A 17,500-nucleotide genomic window follows, 5' to 3' on the forward strand; every position below is an offset into this window, starting at 1 on the left:
TCTAACACCTTCCCCATGAACCCGTGATCTACTCTGTCAAAAGCTTTATTTAAATCAATCCCTAGCCATATTCCCCCCTCCCCTTCCATATCCCTGACCGTCTGTTTTATTGAAATGATTGAGTCTGCTATGTCTCTGTTTGGTATACTGTATGATTGTGTTTGTTCTATGATTGTTCCTATTACCTCCCTGATTCTATTGGCTATTGTTTTCGCTATGATTTTGTAGTCTGTGTTGAGTAGGCTGATTGGTCTGTAGTTGTCCAGATTTTTATTGTCCCCCTTGTTTTTGTAAAAAATAGTAACCACCCCTTCCCCTAAACTTTTTGGTATATGTTTCACTTTTTCCATATATTTACTCAATTTGTTCACCAAGGGCACCAGCTGCTCTTTGAAAGCTTGGTAGAATTCCGCAGTTAGGCCATCGCTCCCAGGACTTTTGTTTTTGTTTAACCCCTCTAAAGCACTTCTGATTTCTCCCTCTGTAAACTCACAATCACACCACATTTTATCGTCCTCGCTTAGTTTTTTCTTTAAGGCACCCAAAGCTCTGTTCACACTCACGCTATCACACTCCTGTCTCGAAAACAGGCTTTCATAATAGCCCTTTACTATTTCTAAAATTCCCTTTTTATCTGTCACACTTTTACCTGCTTCATTTAATAATTCGTTTATTTCTGTTCTTTTTTGTTTTTGTTTTTCCAGACCTAAAAAAAAGGCTGTACTCCTCTCCCCCTCATACATATATTGTATTTTACTCCTAATGGCTGCACCCCTACTCTTTTTAAGTTCAATCACTCCCAACTGTTCTTTTAAATGTATGTATTTTTCGACACCTACATTATCTACACTGTCAAGCGATGTTATTTCCTCACTTAGTTGTTTTCTCAAATTCTCTTCCTTTCTATTTTCTCTCCACTTTTTCTCTTTACTATAATTGATACACTTTTTTTTAATTCTGACTTTTACACTATCTCACCACACATTCATATCTTCACTCTCATTCCACTCATATCCCATATCATTCAACAATCTTTCCATACTTTTCACAAACATTCCATCATCCAGCAAGCTTGCATTAAAGCACCATATCCCTCCTTTACGTACATTCGTTTCTTTTCTAAACGTGATTTCTATTCCAGCGTGATCGCTCCACATATTAGTTTTATATTCAACTTCTTTAATCCACCTCACTACCTCGCATGTCACCAAAGCATAATCTATTCTAGATTGTTTTAATCTATTTAGTACAATTTGTCTCCTGGAGAACACCCTCTCCCATGGATGTAGCAATCTCCAAATATCAATGCATTGTTTCGTTATCATTATATCTTTAAGTGTCCCCCTGCTCACATCCCCCTTAAACACATTATTTTTTGACACATCGGTGGGTGTCATCGCCACATTAAAGTCACCGATTATTATACAATTCCTTTCCCACCATTTGCTTATTGCAATGAAGAATGTTTTCCTTTCTTTTTCTCCATTCGGTGCATATATATTTATGATTCTTATATTTTTCGTTTCATACACACAGTCTATTACTATTATTCTTCCTTCTTTGTCTCCATAAACCAAATTTACCCCTGTTACCCGACCCGTTTTGACTAAAACCGCCACTCCTCTCGCCCTCGACGTGCCATTGGAGCAGAAAATATGGCCCACAAAGTCTTTTTTTATGTCTTCCACCAGGGAATCATCCCACCTGGTCTCCTGCAGGCACAAAACGTCATTCTGCAAGGAAAGAATCGCATGTCTTTTTTCTTTGTTCCTTAGTCCATTCACGTTTATCGAAAATAAATTAAAGGCCATTATCATAAAAATAAAAACAAAAAAAACGGATTTACAGGGGTTATTGTCAGTCATTATTTGTCCTTACATTTCAATTTTTTCACCAACTTTTTTCGTTGTCCAAGACTTAGTCTTTTTTGCGCACTCGCCAGTTCACTCACATCCATTTCGCTGTCCGTTTCATTGGGACTGGTGCTTTTACCCGTATTATTTAGCGTGATTTTTCTCCCTCCCGCCTGTCCAACACCACTCTCAGGCATCTCCCTCCCCTCTGTGCTCATGCTTACCCCCGGGTCTTCTGCCACGTCCCTTCCGTCTCCTTTTTTCCCTCTCTCGCTCGTTTTTCGCTGCTTCTGCTGTCCTCCCTCTCCAGCCAGCTCCGGCGTCTCCAGCTCGCACTCTGACGCCCGTTCTCCTCCGCTCTCTCCGCTCTGCTCCATTTCTCCGTCACTGTTCTCGTCTTCTCTGATCTCCTTCCTGCTTGCTCCGATCACCTCCTTCTCCTCCGCCTCCTCCTCGTACACCTCCTCCGCCTCGTCTTCATCCTCGTACACATCCTCCACCTCGTTCTTGCTTTCCTCTCCGTTCACACACTCACATTCATTTTCTCTTTTTTTACAGTTTGTGCATTTTGTGCTGTTCGCGCTGCACTCTCGCGCAAAGTGTCCCTGCACCCCACAGTTGTGGCACATAAATTCTGGACACTCTCTCAGGATGTGTCCCGGCTGGATGCACATCCTGCACACTTTTTGTTGTCTATCATGTATTACTCTAAAGTATTCGTTCCCCATCACAGTGTTAAACTTTGTGGAGTAAGGGAGTGACTGTACCTGGTCATTAAATCTGACCCGGACAAACCTCGTTCCGTCAGCTATCATTGTTCCAGGCCACATTCTGCGTTTTATTGGTGATGTCGGTTTCACTCCCCATCCCGTCAGCTTCCAAACTATTTCTTCATCTGTGATATACGCTGGCAGGTTTAAAAAAGACACCACCAGCTCATCATTATTTAGTTCTCTCGCCACGACTCTGGTCTCTCCGATTTTAAATCCATCCAGCAGCCTTTCCTTTCCTTTAATGTTGCTCACCGTCACCTCCAGTTTTTCAGGTCCCTGGGTTCTGCACGCCAGCAGGCCCCCACAGATCATTTTTATGTTGCTCATGACGTGATTTAGAGGAACTTTGTCTCCCACCATTTCAATGTTTAGTGTTAGTTTTCTCTCAAAAGACACTTTTGCTTCCTCTTTTTCTGCTCTCTCGCCACCTCTCCCATTCTCTGCATGCGGAGCAATCAGCCCGCCGCTCCTCTCTCTTCCTCTCTCTCCGTCATCCATTCCGTTCCCTGTTTCATTTGTCGTTTTCATCCGTCCTTTTTGTCCGTCGTTCTTCTCGTTGTCGTTTAATCCATTCCTTTGTTTCAGTGCCATGTTTGTTTGTTCACGTTGTTGTCCGTTCTCTTTTCCTTTTTCCATCTCAACAGTCCGTGGTCCTGTCATCTTTGTGATCCGTCCGTGTGAGTTTGCTCGCGACATACGAGCAAACATTCACAAAAAAACAAAAATTCTTCACAAAATTGTGGAAAAAAAAGAGGAAAAAAAGGTGAAAAGAAAAACGATCCCCCTAACAGTCAGTGACTGCTGGGGGACATTCACTCACAATCTGAGGTATTTAAATAAATCCAAAACGCATCCAAAAAACAAACAAATTAGTCCAGCTGTCCTGCTCAGTACTGACACGTCAGCTCTCCTTCAGCACCACACAAACTCTGACAGCAAAAGGGGCGTGTTCAGGGTGGTATGGCCGTAAGCTGTTATTGTGTGCAGAAAGGGGCCTTTTAAAGATGTCATGCCCTTGATTCTGGCTGAATTTTTGGACATGTGAATATGTCTCTATATGATAAAAAAAAAACATATGATCAAAAAAATGAAAAAGCTTACAGCACCTGGTATTCCCAGGCGGTCTCCCATCCAAGTACTAAACAGGCCCTACCCTGCTTAGCTTCCGAGATCGGACGAGATCAGGAGTGTTCAGGGTGGTATGGCCATAAGCCATTATTGTGTGCAGACAGGGGCCTTTTAAAGATGTCATGCCCTTGATTCTGGCTGAATTTTTGGACATGTGAATATGTCTCTATATGATAAAAAAAAACATATGATCAAAAAAATGAAAACGCTTACAGCACCTGGTATTCCCAGGCGGTCTCCCATCCAAGTACTAACCAGGCCTGACCTTGCTTAGCTTCCGAGATCGGGCGTGTTCAGGGTGGTATGGCCGTAAGCCATTATTGTGTGCAGACAGGGGCCTTTTAAAGATGTCATGCCCTTGATTCTGGCTGAATTTTTGGACATGTGAATATGTCTCTATATGATAAAAAAAAACATATCATCAAAAAAATGAAAAAGCTTACAGCACCTGGTTTTCCCAGGCGGTCTCCCATCCAAGTACTAACCAGGCCCGACCCTGCTTAGCTTCCGAGATCGGACGAGATCGGGCGTGTTCAGGGTGGTATGGCCATAAGCCATTATTGTGTGCAGAAAGGGGCCTTTTAAAGATGTCATGCCCTTGATTCTGGCTGAATTTTTGGACATGTGAATATGTCTCTATATGAAAAAAAAAAAACATATGATCAAAAAAATGAAAAAGCTTATAGCACCTGGTATTCCCAGGCGGTCTCCCATCCAAGTACTAACCAGGCCCGACCCTGCTTAGCTTCCGAGATCGGACGAGATCGGGCGTGTTCAGGGTGGTATGGCCATAAGCCATTATTGTGTGCAGACAGGGGCCTTTTAAAGATGTCATGCCCTTGATTCTGGCTGAATTTTTGGACATGTGAATATGTCTCTATATGATAAAAAAAAACATATGATCAAAAAAATGAAAACGCTTACAGCACCTGGTATTCCCAGGCGGTCTCCCATCCAAGTACTAACCAGGCCTGACCTTGCTTAGCTTCCGAGATCGGGCGTGTTCAGGGTGGTATGGCCGTAAGCCATTATTGTGTGCAGACAGGGGCCTTTTAAAGATGTCATGCCCTTGATTCTGGCTGAATTTTTGGACATGTGAATATGTCTCTATATGATAAAAAAAAACATATCATCAAAAAAATGAAAAAGCTTACAGCACCTGGTATTCCCAGGCGGTCTCCCATCCAAGTACTAACCAGGCCCGACCCTGCTTAGCTTCCGAGATTGGATGAGATCGGGCGTGTTCAGGGTGGTATGGCCATAAGCCATTATTGTGTGCAGAAAGGGGCCTTTTAAAGATGTCATGCCCTTGATTCTGGCTGAATTTTTGGACATGTGAATATGTCTCTATATGAAAAAAAAAAAACATATGATCAAAAAAATGAAAAAGCTTATAGCACCTGGTATTCCCAGGCGGTCTCCCATCCAAGTACTAACCAGGCCCGACCCTGCTTAGCTTCCGAGATCGGACGAGATCGGGCGTGTTCAGGGTGGTATGGCCATAAGTCATTATTGCGTGAAGAAAGGGGCCTTTTAAAGATGTCATGCCCTTGATTCTGGCTGAATTTTTGGACATGTGAATATGTCTCTATATGAAAAAAAAAAAACATATGATCAAAAAAATGAAAAAGCTTACAGCACCTGGTATTCCCAGGCGGTCTCCCATCCAAGTACTAACCAGGCCTGACCTTGCTTAGCTTCCGAGATCGGGCGTGTTCAGGGTTGTATGGCCGTAAGCCATTATTGTGTGCAGACAGGGGCCTTTTAAAGATGTCATGCCCTTGATTCTGGCTGAATTTTTGGACATGTGAATATGTCTCTATATGATAAAAAAAACATATGATCAAAAAAAATGAAAAAGCTTACAGCACCTGGTATTCCCAGGCGGTCTCCCATCCAAGTACTAACCAGGCTCGACCCTGCTTAGCTTCTGAGATCGGGCGTGTTCAGGGTGGTTTGGCCGTAAGCCATTATTGTATGCAGAAAGGCGCCTTTTAAAGATGTCATGCCCTTGATTCTGGCTGAATTTTTGGACATGTGAATATGTCTCTATATGATAAAAAAAAAACATATGATCAAAAAAATGAAAAAACTTACAGCACCTGGTATTCCCAGGCGGTCTCCCATCCAAGTACTAACCAGGCCCTACCCGGCTTAGCTTCCGAGATCGGACGAGATCAGGCGTGTTCAGGGTGGTATGGCTGTAAGACATTATTGTGTGCAGAGAGGGGCCTTTTAAAGATGTCATGCCCTTGATTCTGGCTGAATTTTTGGACATGTGAATATGTCTCTATATGATAAAAAAAACATATGATCAAAAAAAATGAAAAAGCTTACAGCACCTGGTATTCCCAGGAGGTCTCCCATCCAAGTACTAACCAGGCCCGACCCTGCTTAGCTTCCGAGATCAGACGAGATCGGGCGTGTTCAGGGTGGTATGGCTGTAAGCCATTATTGTGTGCAGAAAGGGGCCTTTTAAAGATGTCATGCCCTTGATTCTGGCTGAATTTTTGGACATGTGAATATGTCTCTATATGATAAAAAAAAACATATGATCAAACAAAATGAAAAAGCTTACAGCACCTGGTATTCCCAGGCGGTCTCCCATCCAAGTACTAACCAGGCCCGACCCTGCTTAGCTTCTGAGATCAGACGAGATCGGGCGTGTTCAGGGTGGTATGGCCGTAAGCCATTATTGTGTGCAGAAAGGGGCCTTTTAAAGATGTCATGCCCTTGATTCTGGCTGAATTTTTGGACATGTGAATATGTCTCTATATGATAAAAAAAAATATATGATCAAAAAAATGAAAAAGCTTACAGCACCTGGTATTCCTAGGCGATCTCCCATCCAAGTACTAACCAGGCCCGACCCTGCATAGCTTCCGAGATCGGACGAGATCGGGCGTGTTCAGGGTGGTATGGCTGTAAGCCATTATTGTGTGCAGAAAGGGGCCTTTTAAAGATGTCATGCCCTTGATTCTGGCTAAATTTTTGGACATGTGAATATGTCTCTATATGATAAAAAAAAAACATATGATCAAAAAAATGAAAAAGCTTACAGCGTCTGGTATTCCCAGGCGGTCTCCCATCCAAGTACTAACCAGGCCCGACCCTGCTTAGCTTCCGAGATCGGACGAGATCGGGCGTGTTCAGGGTGGTATGGCCGTAAGCCATTATTGTGTGCAGACAGGGGCCTTTTAAAGATGTTATGCCCTTGATTCTGGCTGAATTTTTGGACATGTGAATATGTCTCTATATGATAAAAAAAAAACATATGATCAAAAAAAATGAAAAAACTTACAGCACCTGGTATTCCCAGGCGGTCTCCCATCCAAGTACTAACCAGGCCCTACCTTGCTTAGCTTCCGAGATCGGATGAGATCAGGCGTGTTCAGGGTGGTATGGCCGTAAGCCATTATTGTGTGCAGAGAGGGGCCTTTTAAAGATGTCATGCCCTTGATTCTGGCTGAATTTTTGGACATGTGAATATGTCTCTATATGATAAAAAAAACACATGATCAAAAAAAATGAAAAAGCTTACAGCACCTGGTATTCCCAGGCGGTCTCCCATCCAAGTACTAACCAGGCCCGACCCTGCTTAGCTTCCGAGATCGGACGTGATCGGGCGTGTTCAGGGTGGTATGGCTGTAAGCCATTATTGTGTGCAGAAAGGGGCCTTTTAAAGATGTCATGCCCTTGATTCTGGCTGAATTTTTGGACATGTGAATATGTCTCTATATGATAAAAAAAAACATATGATCAAACAAAATGAAAAAGCTTACAGCACCTGGTATTCCCAGGCGGTCTCCCATCCAAGTACTAACCAGGCCCCACCCTGCTTAGCTTCTAAGATCGGACGAGATCGGGCGTGTTTTTTTATTTTTTATCTTTTATTATCAAAATTACAAAAACATTTATAATTCTTTCACATCATTTACAACAAATGCTATTACAATACATACACCCTCTAAATTAAACCTCCCCTCTGACGCAAACGGCACCCTAAAAACAATAAAAACATAGCATCAGAAAAAAAACTCAAACCACCCCTGATACCCCCAACTCATGACAACTCTTCTGAGTCCCTCCCCCAAAGCAAACACCCCTCTGAAAACAAACCACAAAAACATACAAAAACCCCACAGTATTCTCAAAAAACCACTGAGAAAAAAAAAACCACCAAATCAAATCACCCATTTTCCCCATGACCAAAAAAGAAGCCCTCGTACCAAAAAAACAAAAACAAAATAATTTAGACATCCCACATAATTCCCTCCTCATTTACTCTACACACAGTCGCACCTTCCACAAACATTCTCACAAACTCACTCTCATTCGCTATGTACAACAATTTAAGATGTGCTTTCCATTCATTCACAAACATTCTCCACACATTCATTTTCTTACTTTCATACAGTGCATAATTCCTTCTGTTAAAAACCGCTTTTCTTGCAAAAGCCAAAATTATATTCATTACATTGTGATTTTTTTGTTTTGTTCCCACCCCCAACAACACCGACAATTCCCACCCCCTTTCATTCCAACACTCATTCTTACTGCATTTCCCCAACATTTCTCTTATTTTTCCCCAAAAATAAACCAATTCCCCACACGTAACAAACAAATGTATTAAATCCTCATCCGTACTTTCACATACACAACACTTTCTTTCATACCTCTCCTTATGGATCTGATGCAGGACGATGCAGGTGAAGATCCTCCTGTGCCTCAGTTTGAAATCTAGGTCAAATATTGCATGTGGTGTATGCGGAATGTTAATGTTCTTCCATATCATGTTGCTTGTTATGTCCGGGTATGTGTCTGTCCATTTTACTTCGGATGTGGGTTTCTGTATTCTATGTGTGATTGCGCACCTATACCAAATTTTTGTAGTGACATCTGTAATGTTGTGTTTCTTCTCCCCTAGGCACAGGGAGATCCCCCCCACATCGTCCTGCATCACTCCCTCCTTCTCTTTGATTAATTTTTCCCATTCGCTCGACAAAGACAATTTTACATTTGCAAACACTCTCTCAATCACATCCTTTCTGCACACACACCCTTTATTTTTTAAACCCCTCACCACCATTTGTAAATCAAAATCCCCCCCACAGTTCAGTAAATCCCTTATTCTAATATATCCCGCTTTCGACATAGCTTCACACTTAATTACCCTCTCCCCATTTTTAAAATACGGGCTCGAGAGGAAGGGCAGTCGTAGCACTGACCCTCTCGTTCCGCACTCTGGTACAGTCCAGGATGAAACCTGATACCACGCACTGAGTACTTCCTGGAAAAACCGTGGCAAGTGTTTAAATGAATCCGGGTTATTGATCTGGTACAGGTTGTCCTCGTTGTAGAGTCCAAAACTGCACAGATATTGTTTGAAGTGGTTTTTCCAAACTACGTTCCGGTTCTGGTCCATAAATTTGCCTATCAATTTGACTCTTAGTGCTACTTTTTTTGTAAGTAAATCAATCAAAGCTAGCCCCCCCTGATCTTTAGCCCCTATTATTGTTTTGTGAGCTATACTCGCTGCTTTGTTTTTCCAAATAAAGTCCCTAATGGTCTTTGAAATCTCCTTAAAGGCCCAGTCCGGAAGCGTACAAGTACTCAGCGCATGATTCACTTTGGACAACACGAGAGCATTTGTTACGGCTACCCTTCCTCTCAACAATAGACCCCTCGCTTTCCACAAATTCAATGTTTTTTTAATTTTACCCACCACCTCTTTCCATGTTACATCATCACATTCATTCTCATTTTTCCCCATATTCACTCCCAACACTTTTCTTCTCTCACACACCGTTTTAAATCCCCACTTATTAACTAGATTGGATTCCTTACCTAGTAACATAATTTCTGACTTATTTTCATTTACTTTTGCCCCAGATGCTCTTTCATAAGTTTGTACATGTTTTAATATCAATTCTATATCCTCCTCTCCTTTTACCATTATATTCACGTCATCTGCATACTGTATTATTTTTACGTTTTCCTTACCTATACCTTTTATGTTTACGTCTTCCGATATCAGTGCTGCCAGCGGCTCTGCTACCAAGCTGTACAACAGCGCTGACATCGGACATCCTTGTCTCACTGACCTTGATATTTTAAAAGAATCAGTTAGTTCCCCGTTACATTTTATCTTGCTTTCCGCTCCTGTATACAACATATTTATCCATTCTCTCATTCTCTCCCCGAATCCAAACTTCTCTAACACCTTCCCCATGAACCCGTGATCTACTCTGTCAAAAGCTTTATTTAAATCAATCCCTAGCCATATTCCCCCCTCCCCTTCCATATCCCTGACCGTCTGTTTTATTGAAATGATTGAGTCTGCTATGTCTCTGTTTGGTATACTGTATGATTGTGTTTGTTCTATGATTGTTCCTATTACCTCCCTGATTCTATTGGCTATTGTTTTCGCTATGATTTTGTAGTCTGTGTTGAGTAGGCTGATTGGTCTGTAGTTGTCCAGATTTTTATTGTCCCCCTTGTTTTTGTAAAAAATAGTAACCACCCCTTCCCCTAAACTTTTTGGTATATGTTTCACTTTTTCCATATATTTACTCAATTTGTTCACCAAGGGCACCAGCTGCTCTTTGAAAGCTTGGTAGAATTCCGCAGTTAGGCCATCGCTCCCAGGACTTTTGTTTTTGTTTAACCCCTCTAAAGCACTTCTGATTTCTCCCTCTGTAAACTCACAATCACACCACATTTTATCGTCCTCGCTTAGTTTTTTCTTTAAGGCACCCAAAGCTCTGTTCACACTCACGCTATCACACTCCTGTCTCGAAAACAGGCTTTCATAATAGCCCTTTACTATTTCTAAAATTCCCTTTTTATCTGTCACACTTTTACCTGCTTCATTTAATAATTCGTTTATTTCTGTTCTTTTTTGTTTTTGTTTTTCCAGACCTAAAAAAAAGGCTGTACTCCTCTCCCCCTCATACATATATTGTATTTTACTCCTAATGGCTGCACCCCTACTCTTTTTAAGTTCAATCACTCCCAACTGTTCTTTTAAATGTATGTATTTTTCGACATCTACATTATCTACACTGTCAAGCGATGCTATTTCCTCACTTAGTTGTTTTCTCAAATTCTCTTCCTTTCTATTTTCTCTCCACTTTTTCTCTTTACTATAATTGATACACTTTTTTTTAATTCTGACTTTTACACTATCCCACCACACATTCATATCTTCACTCTCATTCCACTCATATCCCACATCATTCAACAATCTTTCCATACTTTTCACAAACATTCCATCATCCAGCAAGCTTGCATTAAAGCACCATATCCCTCCTTTACGTACATTCGTTTCTTTTCTAAACGTGATTTCTATTCCAGCGTGATCGCTCCACATATTAGTTTTATATTCAACTTCTTTAATCCACCTCACTACCTCGCATGTCACCAAAGCATAATCTATTCTAGATTGTTTTAATCTATTCAGTACAATTTGTCTCCTGGAGAACACCCTCTCCCATGGATGTAGCAATCTCCAAATATCAATGCATTGTTTCGTTATCATTATATCTTTAAGTGTCCCCCTGCTCACATCCCCCTTAAACACATTATTTTTTGACACATCGGTGGGTGTCATCGCCACATTAAAGTCACCGATTATTATACAATTCCTTTCCCACCATTTGCTTATTGCAATGAAGAATGTTTTCCTTTCTTTTTCTCCATTCGGTGCATATATATTTATGATTCTTATATTTTTCGTTTCATACACACAGTCTATTACTATTATTCTTCCTTCTTTGTCTCCATAAACCAAATTTACCCCTGTTACCCGACCCGTTTTGACTAAAACCGCCACTCCTCTCGCCCTCGACGTGCCATTGGAGCAGAAAATATGGCCCACAAAGTCTTTTTTTATGTCTTCCACCAGGGAATCATCCCACCTGGTCTCCTGCAGGCACAAAACGTCATTCTGCAAGGAAAGAATCGCATGTCTTTTTTCTTTGTTCCTTAGTCCATTCACGTTTATCGAAAATAAATTAAAGGCCATTATCATAAAAATAAAAACAAAAAAAACGGATTTACAGGGGTTATTGTCAGTCATTATTTGTCCTTACATTTCAATTTTTTCACCAACTTTTTTCGTTGTCCAAGACTTAGTCTTTTTTGCGCACTCGCCAGTTCACTCACATCCATTTCGCTGTCCGTTTCATTGGGACTGGTGCTTTTACCCGTAGTATTTAGCGTGATTTTTCTCCCTCCCGCCTGTCCAACACCACTCTCAGGCATCTCCCTCCCCTCAGTGCTCATGCTTACCCCCGGGTCTTCTGCCACGTCCCTTCCGTCTCCTTTTTTCCCTCTCTCGCTCGTTTTTCGCTGCTTCTGCTGTCCTCCCTCTCCAGCCAGCTCCGGCGTCTCCAGCTCGCACTCTGACGCCCGTTCTCCTCCGCTCTCTCCGCTCTGCTCCATTTCTCCGTCACTGTTCTCGTCTTCTCTGATCTCCTTCCTGCTTGCTCCGATCACCTCCTTCTCCTCCGCCTCCTCCTCGTACACCTCCTCCGCCTCGTCTTCATCCTCGTACACCTCCTCCACCTCGTTCTTGCTTTCCTCTCCGTTCTCACACTCACATTCATTTTCTCTTTTTTTACAGTTTGTGCATTTTGTGCTGTTCGCGCTGCACTCTCGCGCAAAGTGTCCCTGCACCCCACAGTTGTGGCACATAAATTCTGGACACTCTCTCAGGATGTGTCCCGGCTGGATGCACATCCTGCACACTTTTTGTTGTCTATCATGTATTACTCTAAAGTATTCGTTCCCCATCACAGTGTTAAACTTTGTGGAGTAAGGGAGTGACTGTACCTGGTCATTAAATCTGACCCGGACAAACCTCGTTCCGTCAGCTATCATTGTTCCAGGCCACATTCTGCGTTTTATTGGTGATGTCGGTTTCACTCCCCATCCCGTCAGCTTCCAAACTATTTCTTCATCTGTGATATACGCTGGCAGGTTTAAAAAAGACACCACCAGCTCATCATTATTTAGTTCTCTCGCCACGACTCTGGTCTCTCCGATTTTAAATCCATCCAGCAGCCTTTCCTTTCCTTTAATGTTGCTCACCGTCACCTCCAGTTTTTCAGGTCCCAGGGTTCTGCACGCCAGCAGGCCCCCACAGATCATTTTTATGTTGCTCATGACGTGATTTAGAGGAACTTTGTCTCCCACCATTTCAATGTTTAGTGTTAGTTTTCTCTCAAAAGACACTTTTGCTTCCTCTTTTTCTGCTCTCTCGCCACCTCTCCCATTCTCTGCATGCGGAGCAATCAGCCCGCCGCTCCTCTCTCTTCCTCTCTCTCCGTCATCCATTCCGTTCCCTGTTTCATTTGCCGTTTTCATCCGTCCTTTTTGTCCGTCGTTCTTCTCGTTGTCGTTTAATCCATTCCTTTATTTCAGTGCCATGTTTGTTTGTTCACGTTGTTGTCCGTTCTCTTTTCCTTTTTCCATCTCTCCAGTCCGTGGTCCTGTCATCTTTGTGATCCGTCCGTGTGAGTTTGCTCGCGACATACGAGCAAACATTCACAAAAAACAAAAATTCTTCACAAAATTGTGGAAAAAAAACAGGAAAAAAAGGTGAAAAGAAAAACGATCCCCCTAACAGTCAGTGACTGCTGGGGGACATTCACTCACAATCTGAGGTATTTAAATAAATCCAAAGCGCATCCAAAAAAACAAACAAATTAGTCCAGCTGTCCTGCTCAGTACTGACACGTCAGCTCTCCTTCAGCACCACACAAACTCTGACAGCAAAAGGGGCGTGTTCAGGGTGGTATGGCCGTAAGCCATTATTGTGTGCAGAAAGGGGCCTTTTAAAGATGTCATGCCCTTGATTCTGGCTGAATTTTTGGACATGTGAATATGTCTCTATATGATAGAAAAAAACATATGATCAAAAAAATGAAAAAGCTTACAGCACCTGGTATTCCCAGGCGGTCTCCCATCCAAGTACTAACCAGGCCCGATCCTGCATAGCTTCCGAGATCGGACGAGATCGGGCGTGTTCAGGGTGGTATGGCCGTAAGCCATTATTGTGTGCAAAAAGGGGCCTTTTAAAGATGTCATGCCCTTGATTCTGGCTAAATTTTTGGACATGTGAATATGTCTCTATATGATAAAACAAAAAAAACATATGATCAAAAAAATGAAAAAGCTTACAGCATCTGGTATTCCCAGGCGGTCTCCCATCCAAGTACTAACCAGGCACGACCCTACTTAGTTTCCGAGATCGGACGAGATCGGGCGTGTTAAGGGTGGTATGGCCGTAAGCTGTTATTGTGTGCAGAAAGGGGCCTTTTAAAGATGTCATGCCCTTGATTCTGGCTGAATTTCTGGACATGTGAATATGTCTCTATATGATAAAAAAAAAACATATGATCAAAAAAATGGAAAAGCTTACAGCACCTGGTATTCCCAGGCGGTCTCCCATCCAAGTACTAACCAGGCCCTACCCTGCTTAGCTTCAGAGATCGGGCGTGTTCAGGGTGGTATGGCCGTAAGCCATTATTGCGTGCAGATAGGGGCCTCTTAAAGATGTCATGCCCTTGATTCTGGCTGAATTTGTGGACATGTGAATATGTCTCTCTATGATAAAAAAAACATATGATCAAAAAAATTAAAAAAGCTTACAGCATCTGGTATTCCCAGGCGGTCTCCCACCCAAGTACTAACCAGGCCCTACCCTGCTTAGCTTCCGAGATCGGACGAGATCAGGCGTGTTCAGGGTGGTATGGCCATAAGCCATTATTGTGTGCAGAGAGGGGCCTTTTAAAGATGTCATGCCCTTGATTCTGGCTGAATTTTTGGACATGTGAATATGTCTCTATATGATAAAAAAAACATATGATCAAAAAAATGAAAAAGCTTACAGCGTCTGGTATTCCCAGGCGGTCTCCCATCCAAGTACTAACCAGGCACGACCCTACTTAGTTTCCGAGATCGGACGAGATCGGGCGTGTTAAGGGTGGTATGGCCGTAAGCTGTTATTGTGTGCAGAAAGGGGCCTTTTAAAGATGTCATGCCCTTGATTCTGCCTGAATTTTTGGACATGTGAATATGTCTCTATATGATAAAAAAAAAACATATGATCAAAAAAATGAAAACGCTTACAGCACCTGGTATTCCCAGGCGGTCTCCCATCCAAGTACTAACCAGGCCCGACCCTGCTTAGCTTCCGAGATCGGGCGTGTTCAGAGTGGTATGGCCGTAAGCCATTATTGTGTGCAGACAGGGGCCTTTTAAAGATGTCATGCCCTTGATTCTGGCTGAATTTGTGGACATGTGAATATGTCTCTCTATGATAAAAAAAACATATGATCAAAAAAATAAAAAAAGCTTACAGCATCTGGTATTCCCAGGCGGTCTCCCATTCAAGTACTAACCAGGCCCGACCCTGCTTAGCTTCCGAGATGGGACGAGATCGGGCTTGTTAAGGGTGGTATGGCCGTAAGCCATTATTGTGTGCAGACAGGGGCCTTTTAAAGATGTTATGCCCTTGATTCTGGCTGAATTTTTGGACATGTGAATATGTCTCTATATGATAAAAAAAAAAACATATGATCAAAAAAATGAAAAAGCTTACAGCACCTGGTATTCCCAGGCGGTCTCCCATCCAAGTACTAACCAGGCCCTACCCTGCTTAGCTTCCGAGATCGGACGAGATCAGGCGTGTTCAGGGTGGTATGGCCGTAAGCAATTATTGTGTGCAGACAGGGGCCTTTTAAAGATCTCATGCCCTTGATTCTGGCTGAATTTTTGGACATGTGAATATGTCTCTATATGATAAAAAAAGAACATATGATCAAAAAAAATGAAAAAGCTTACAGCACCTGGTATTCCCAGGCGGTCTCCCATCCAAGTACTAACCAGGCCAGACGCTGCTTAGCTTCCGAGATCGGACAAGTTCATGGTGGTATGTCCTTAAGCCATTATTGTGTGCAGACAGGGGCCTTTTAAAGATCTCATGCCCTTGATTCTGGCTGAATTTTTGGACATGTGAATATGTCTCTATATGATAAAAAAAAACATGATCAAAAAAATGAAAAAGCTTACAGCACCTGGTATTCCCAGGCGGTCTCCCATCCAAGTACTAACCAGGCCTTACCCTGCTTAGCTTCTGAGATGGAACGAGATCGGGCATGTTCAGGGTGGTATGGCCGTAAGCCATTATTGTCTGCAGACAGGGGCCTTTTAAAGATGTCATGCCCTTGATTCTGGCTGAGTTTTTGGACATGTGAATATGTCTCTCTATGATAAAAAAAAAACATATGATCAAAAAAATAAAAAAAGCTTACAGCGTCTGGTATTCCTAGGCGTTGTCCCATCTAAGTACTAACCAGGCCCGACCCTGCTTAGCTTCCAAGATCGGACGAGTTCAGGGTGGTTTGGCCGTAAGCCATTATTGTGTGCAGAAAGGGGCCTTTTAAAGATGTCATGCCCTTGATTCTGGCTGAATTTTTGGACATGTGAATATGTCTCTATATGATAAAAAAAAAACATTTGATCAAAAAAATGAAACAGCTTACAGCATTTGATATTCCACAGGCGGTCTCCCATCCAAGTACTAACGAGGCCCGACCCTGCATAGCTTCCGAGATCGGACGAGATCGGGCGTGTTCAGGGTGGTATGGCCGTAAGCCATTATTGTGTGCAGAAAGGGGCCTTTTAAAGATGTCATGCCCTTGATTCTGGCTGAATTTTTGGACATGTGAATATGTCTCTCTATGATAAAAAAAAAACAAATGATCAAAAAAATGAAACAGCTTACAGCATCTGGTATTCCACAGGCGGTCTCCCATCCAAGTACTAACCAGGCACGACCCTGCTTAGTTTCCGAGATTGGACGAGATCGGACGAGTTCAGGGTGGTATGACCGTAAGCCATTATTGTGTGCAGAAAGGGGCCTTTTAAAGATGTCATGCCCTTGATTCTGGCTGAATTTTTGGACATGTGAATATGTCTCTCTATGATAAAAAAAAAACACATGATCAAAAAAATGAAACAGCTTACAGCACCTGGTATTCCCAGGCGGTCTCCCATCCAAGTACTAACCAGGCACGACCCTGCTTAGTTTCCGAGATCGGACGAGATCGGACGAGTTCAGGGTGGTATGACCGTAAGCCATTATTGTGTGCAGAAAGGGGCCTTTTAAAGATGTCATGCCCTTGATTCTGGCTGAATTTTTGGACATGTGAATATGTCTCTATATGATAAAAAAAAACATATGATTAAAAAAATGAAAAAACTTACAGCACCTGGTATTCCCAGGCTGTCTCCCATCCAAGTACTAACCAGGCCCTACCCTGCTTAGCTTCCGAGATCGGACGACATCAGGCGTGTTCAGGGTGGTATGGCCGTAAGCCATTATTGTATGCAGAAAGGGGCCTTTTAAAGATGTCATGCCCTTGATTCTGGCTGAATTTTAGGACATGTGAATATGTCTCTATATGATAAAAAAAAAACATATGATCAAAAAAATGAAAAAACTTACAGCACCTGGTATTCCCAGGCTGTCTCCCATCCAAGTACTAACTAGGCCCTACCCTGCTTTGCTTCCGAGATCGGACGAGATCAGGCGTGTTCAGGGTGGTATGGCCGTAAGCCATTATTGTGTGCAGAGAGGGGCCTTTTAAAGATGTCATGCCCTTGATTCTGGCTGAATTTTTGGACATGTGAATATGTCTCTATATGATAAAAAAAACATATGATCAAAAAAAATGA

At 42.5% G+C, this 17,500-nt stretch overlaps 20 non-coding genes and 10 pseudogenes across 20 annotated transcripts; all 30 read right to left on the bottom strand.

The window, feature by feature from the left end:
- Positions 1-3,720: 3,720 nt before the first annotated feature.
- Positions 3,721-3,839, bottom strand: LOC132976337 (5S ribosomal RNA). Its single transcript, XR_009673484.1, has one exon. It is a non-coding gene; the product is annotated as a 5S ribosomal RNA (ribosomal RNA).
- Positions 3,840-3,960: 121 nt separating this feature from the next.
- Positions 3,961-4,069, bottom strand: LOC132976687 (5S ribosomal RNA; annotated as a pseudogene).
- A 121-nt stretch (positions 4,070-4,190) lies between these two features.
- LOC132976627 (5S ribosomal RNA) lies at positions 4,191-4,309 on the bottom strand. Its single transcript, XR_009673732.1, has one exon. It is a non-coding gene; the product is annotated as a 5S ribosomal RNA (ribosomal RNA).
- Positions 4,310-4,431: 122 nt separating this feature from the next.
- Positions 4,432-4,550, bottom strand: LOC132976592 (5S ribosomal RNA). The gene has a single exon (XR_009673723.1). It is a non-coding gene; the product is annotated as a 5S ribosomal RNA (ribosomal RNA).
- Positions 4,551-4,671: 121 nt separating this feature from the next.
- On the bottom strand, positions 4,672-4,780 carry LOC132976688 (5S ribosomal RNA; annotated as a pseudogene).
- Positions 4,781-4,901: 121 nt separating this feature from the next.
- LOC132976323 (5S ribosomal RNA) lies at positions 4,902-5,020 on the bottom strand. The gene has a single exon (XR_009673470.1). It is a non-coding gene; the product is annotated as a 5S ribosomal RNA (ribosomal RNA).
- Positions 5,021-5,142: 122 nt separating this feature from the next.
- On the bottom strand, positions 5,143-5,261 carry LOC132976288 (5S ribosomal RNA). Its single transcript, XR_009673436.1, has one exon. It is a non-coding gene; the product is annotated as a 5S ribosomal RNA (ribosomal RNA).
- Positions 5,262-5,383: 122 nt separating this feature from the next.
- Positions 5,384-5,492, bottom strand: LOC132976682 (5S ribosomal RNA; annotated as a pseudogene).
- A 121-nt stretch (positions 5,493-5,613) lies between these two features.
- LOC132976735 (5S ribosomal RNA) lies at positions 5,614-5,722 on the bottom strand (annotated as a pseudogene).
- A 122-nt stretch (positions 5,723-5,844) lies between these two features.
- On the bottom strand, positions 5,845-5,963 carry LOC132976424 (5S ribosomal RNA). The gene has a single exon (XR_009673565.1). It is a non-coding gene; the product is annotated as a 5S ribosomal RNA (ribosomal RNA).
- Positions 5,964-6,084: 121 nt separating this feature from the next.
- LOC132976298 (5S ribosomal RNA) lies at positions 6,085-6,203 on the bottom strand. The gene has a single exon (XR_009673446.1). It is a non-coding gene; the product is annotated as a 5S ribosomal RNA (ribosomal RNA).
- A 122-nt stretch (positions 6,204-6,325) lies between these two features.
- On the bottom strand, positions 6,326-6,444 carry LOC132976312 (5S ribosomal RNA). Its single transcript, XR_009673459.1, has one exon. It is a non-coding gene; the product is annotated as a 5S ribosomal RNA (ribosomal RNA).
- Positions 6,445-6,565: 121 nt separating this feature from the next.
- On the bottom strand, positions 6,566-6,684 carry LOC132976481 (5S ribosomal RNA). The gene has a single exon (XR_009673620.1). It is a non-coding gene; the product is annotated as a 5S ribosomal RNA (ribosomal RNA).
- A 122-nt stretch (positions 6,685-6,806) lies between these two features.
- On the bottom strand, positions 6,807-6,925 carry LOC132976378 (5S ribosomal RNA). The gene has a single exon (XR_009673522.1). It is a non-coding gene; the product is annotated as a 5S ribosomal RNA (ribosomal RNA).
- A 123-nt stretch (positions 6,926-7,048) lies between these two features.
- Positions 7,049-7,167, bottom strand: LOC132976356 (5S ribosomal RNA). The gene has a single exon (XR_009673502.1). It is a non-coding gene; the product is annotated as a 5S ribosomal RNA (ribosomal RNA).
- A 121-nt stretch (positions 7,168-7,288) lies between these two features.
- LOC132976509 (5S ribosomal RNA) lies at positions 7,289-7,407 on the bottom strand. The gene has a single exon (XR_009673647.1). It is a non-coding gene; the product is annotated as a 5S ribosomal RNA (ribosomal RNA).
- Positions 7,408-13,688: 6,281 nt separating this feature from the next.
- Positions 13,689-13,807, bottom strand: LOC132976441 (5S ribosomal RNA). The gene has a single exon (XR_009673581.1). It is a non-coding gene; the product is annotated as a 5S ribosomal RNA (ribosomal RNA).
- A 125-nt stretch (positions 13,808-13,932) lies between these two features.
- Positions 13,933-14,051, bottom strand: LOC132976584 (5S ribosomal RNA). The gene has a single exon (XR_009673716.1). It is a non-coding gene; the product is annotated as a 5S ribosomal RNA (ribosomal RNA).
- A 122-nt stretch (positions 14,052-14,173) lies between these two features.
- On the bottom strand, positions 14,174-14,282 carry LOC132976603 (5S ribosomal RNA; annotated as a pseudogene).
- A 121-nt stretch (positions 14,283-14,403) lies between these two features.
- LOC132976435 (5S ribosomal RNA) lies at positions 14,404-14,522 on the bottom strand. Its single transcript, XR_009673576.1, has one exon. It is a non-coding gene; the product is annotated as a 5S ribosomal RNA (ribosomal RNA).
- A 120-nt stretch (positions 14,523-14,642) lies between these two features.
- On the bottom strand, positions 14,643-14,761 carry LOC132976609 (5S ribosomal RNA; annotated as a pseudogene).
- Positions 14,762-14,883: 122 nt separating this feature from the next.
- Positions 14,884-14,992, bottom strand: LOC132976600 (5S ribosomal RNA; annotated as a pseudogene).
- A 121-nt stretch (positions 14,993-15,113) lies between these two features.
- On the bottom strand, positions 15,114-15,232 carry LOC132976625 (5S ribosomal RNA; annotated as a pseudogene).
- A 123-nt stretch (positions 15,233-15,355) lies between these two features.
- On the bottom strand, positions 15,356-15,474 carry LOC132976604 (5S ribosomal RNA). The gene has a single exon (XR_009673730.1). It is a non-coding gene; the product is annotated as a 5S ribosomal RNA (ribosomal RNA).
- A 351-nt stretch (positions 15,475-15,825) lies between these two features.
- On the bottom strand, positions 15,826-15,944 carry LOC132976593 (5S ribosomal RNA). The gene has a single exon (XR_009673724.1). It is a non-coding gene; the product is annotated as a 5S ribosomal RNA (ribosomal RNA).
- Positions 15,945-16,298: 354 nt separating this feature from the next.
- On the bottom strand, positions 16,299-16,418 carry LOC132976747 (5S ribosomal RNA; annotated as a pseudogene).
- Positions 16,419-16,540: 122 nt separating this feature from the next.
- Positions 16,541-16,660, bottom strand: LOC132976140 (5S ribosomal RNA; annotated as a pseudogene).
- A 122-nt stretch (positions 16,661-16,782) lies between these two features.
- LOC132976543 (5S ribosomal RNA) lies at positions 16,783-16,901 on the bottom strand. Its single transcript, XR_009673679.1, has one exon. It is a non-coding gene; the product is annotated as a 5S ribosomal RNA (ribosomal RNA).
- Positions 16,902-17,022: 121 nt separating this feature from the next.
- Positions 17,023-17,141, bottom strand: LOC132976568 (5S ribosomal RNA). The gene has a single exon (XR_009673702.1). It is a non-coding gene; the product is annotated as a 5S ribosomal RNA (ribosomal RNA).
- Positions 17,142-17,263: 122 nt separating this feature from the next.
- Positions 17,264-17,382, bottom strand: LOC132976550 (5S ribosomal RNA). The gene has a single exon (XR_009673685.1). It is a non-coding gene; the product is annotated as a 5S ribosomal RNA (ribosomal RNA).
- Positions 17,383-17,500: the final 118 nt, after the last annotated feature.

This window comes from Labrus mixtus, chromosome 6, assembly GCF_963584025.1.
Source record: "Labrus mixtus chromosome 6, fLabMix1.1, whole genome shotgun sequence".
Lineage (NCBI taxonomy): Eukaryota > Metazoa > Chordata > Actinopteri > Labriformes > Labridae > Labrus > Labrus mixtus.